General features: G+C 44.2%; 1 protein-coding gene across 13 annotated transcripts in view; it reads left to right on the top strand.

The window, feature by feature from the left end:
* Nucleotides 1-2,747: 2,747 nt before the first annotated feature.
* Nucleotides 2,748-2,969, top strand: part of ZNF280D (zinc finger protein 280D) — a 124,618-nt gene continuing 124,396 nt past the window's right edge. For all 13 annotated transcript variants that reach the window (XR_003912982.1, XR_003912984.1, XR_003912983.1 and 10 more), the window contains exon 1: nucleotides 2,748-2,893. The gene's annotated coding sequence lies outside the window, so the exon portion shown is untranslated. The remainder of the gene's footprint in view (nucleotides 2,894-2,969) is intronic.

The following is a 2,969-nucleotide window of genomic DNA, read 5'->3' as shown; positions in this document are numbered from 1 at the left end:
TGTGGGTTTCCTGGGTATCCAAGATGGTGAATATTTGTCTCCATCACAATTAGGATGCTTTCCCTTGCAAGTAACAGAAAGGCCACTTAAACTGGCTCTGTCAGGGAGCAAACTTTTTCTTTATTCTCTTAGATTTACTTTTTTGGGGATTTGGGAATAAAAGTGACAAAAGGACAGGTTAGCAAGAGAAAAGACAGATTTTAATCACATACCTTGTAGGGGAGTTTACAAAGAGATGTGACTCAAAGAAGTGGTTAGAATTTGGGGCTTATGTACCATTTAAATAGTGAAGGGGAGGAGAAAGGGCACTTAAGTGAAAACAGTTGACTTTTTGGAAAGGGGGTGGGTGGGGAAGAGAGTACACTTATGGGGAAACAAATGACATTTTGGAAAGATAAATGGGCCCTTAGGAGAATAGATGGGAGATATGATAGTTTTGTGATAATGACTGTTTAGGTGTGATGACAATTCTCATTGTCTCTGGTGATAAGAGCTAATCTTCCCTGGTTGATCCCTGGGAGGAGATTTATGACAATTGAGATCTTTTGGGAGGCTCCACTTTTAGGCAGATAAGAGACTTCAGAACTTAAATGCCTTCAGCTAAAAATAATTTTTATGTCACAGAGTCTTATTCTGAATCCCTTCTACTTAAACAGAAAAGGGAATTTATTGGCTCATATTATAGAGAAGTCTAGAGGTAGCAGGGGATTCAGGTTGGGTTTGATTTGGAGGCTTTGTGATGCTCTCAGGGATTGACTTCCTTTCCCTATGATTAATTCACCCAGCCCTTCCTCCTCCACTTGTTAGCTTTATTCTCAGTTGGCTCTTCTTAGTAGAAAAAAGGACAAAACAGTTGTAACTCTACCAGTATTCATATTCTAATGCCAATGCTATATCATTCAGAGAAAGAAAGAACTTCTCTTTTGCCCACAAACAAAAATCCTGGGCTTTGGTCTAATTGGTTTATGAAACAAAAACTGGTTCAAAGGGAGGTAAGGGTAGTAATTCTAATAGTTTTACACGGACTGGACCATTCTTGGAATTGGATAGTGGTTATTCCATCCAAATTATATAGGTGGACACAGTGGAGTGGTGGAATGGAAGCTGGGCAATCACCTATATCCACTACAGTCAGGGAAGAGTGTGGAGCATGATTTCACTTGAGAATGAGAATGGTCAGGATACTTAAAGAGTATGTATATAATGCAATAGGGCAGGAAAATATAACAAGTCAGAAGTACTTAAAAAAATGATAGGAAAGTGTGGACAGTAAGTCAAGAGAACCAAGAGAGTCATGTTCTAAAAGCCAAGGGAGGAGTTCTAAGGATGGAGCAGTCAAAAAAAAAAAAAAAAAAAAATCATCGAAGTTACTTCATGTGGGTTGATTCCATAGTCATTGGAAATCCTTCATAATTTAGCTTCTCATGTAAATGTTTACTTTAAGTGAAAATGTGTCAACCAGGTTTTCTGGTCTTCAGAGCAGTGATGCTTTTCATGAAAGGAAAAAAAGAGGGATAAATTGGTTTGTATATCAGTCTCTATTAAGTTTGGTCGGCAGAATCATCCCCTGGATTTAAATTAGCTCTAGGGTCTAACAACATTAAGTGTCTGTCTCTTTAAACTGGGGACCAAACTATAGAACACAGAGTGAAAATTTTCATTTTCATAACATAATGCTTTGCGAACCACTAGAACTGTATTTGAAATATAATTACTTAAGAATAATACACCAAGATTTTTTGGCTTTTAGCTTCCCAGTTTGTTGTTTTAATTATTCTTTTTTCCTACAAAGTTTACTTTCAGGGTCAGCAAGAAAAGAGAAAGCTGGATAGACTATCCCTAGGGCAGATGGAGAAAGAGTAGGTCATAGTTACCTGTAGCCATTCCAGGTCTCTTAGGGTTAATTTAGGTGGCCTTTGGGTAAGATTAATGTGGGGGTGGTAACCAATATTGAAGTGACTGTAATGTTAAACACCAAAGAAAAGCTGGGGGCAGTCTGGATGAGAAAGAAGAACCTAATTCAAATAGTCAGGGACAATTAGTACAATTCAGTGATGGGTTTGTGCAGCGATTGGGGGGGTGTGTGTGAAGGATATAACGAAGATAGATTGATCTTGTGAGGACAACTGGGAGAGGAAACTTTCCTTACAGATCAGAATATAACATGTAGCAAATCTTCATGCAAGCAGTATCTTGGTTGGTATTCTTGTAAATGCATTTTTTAAAAAAAGTTATTACAGGCATCCATGTGGCAGGAATTAAAGGATACACAAATAAAATCGTAGGTTTGAAAAATAATATGGCAAAATTAGCCAATTATTAAAAGGACCTGGCTTGACTTGTCATCTGGTTTACGTCTTCGCGCCTCAGGAACAGGCTTTCTTTGTAATGGCGCCTCTCTTCCTGGACGTTCCTACTTTCCAAGCCTGCGCAGAACAATCTGTTACACACAGGGAGGACCTGGAACTCACGTTCCCATGCCTTCAGACCCGGTGCAGCCCCCGATTTCCAGTTGGCTGGCCCGACGGGGCCGGCAAGCAGGCTGGCTCTGACAACCGCGCCAGGCCCCAGCCCTGGCCGTCACCCGCGGCCTGGCCAGCGCGTGGTGGGGCGCCTTGGCCTTCGAAGGCCTGCGCCGCGACGCACATGCCTGCGCCCGCCTCCCGCGTCGGCGAGAAGAAAGGGAGCTCGGACGCGCGGAGGCTGACCCGGAGCCTACCCATGAGGCAGCGCGCCGGCTCCACGAGAACACCCCCCTTCCCACGGCTCGGCTGCTGCTCCGCAATGGGAGCCCTCGCCGTCGCCGCCGTGTAGTTTTTCGTGCTCCTCCTTTTCCTCCTCCTCTTTCTCCTCCTCCTCAGGGCCCCAGTCAGGCCGATCCGCTCCGCTCACGGTAAGCGCCCCCCGCCCCCGCCCGCCCCGCGCTGCAGCAGGCAGAGGCCCTCCCGCGCGGCCTGCGCCGCCTCACT

Source organism: Suricata suricatta, chromosome 9, assembly GCF_006229205.1.
Source record: "Suricata suricatta isolate VVHF042 chromosome 9, meerkat_22Aug2017_6uvM2_HiC, whole genome shotgun sequence".
NCBI lineage: Eukaryota > Metazoa > Chordata > Mammalia > Carnivora > Herpestidae > Suricata > Suricata suricatta.
This window is presented reverse-complemented; position numbering and strand designations above follow the sequence as displayed.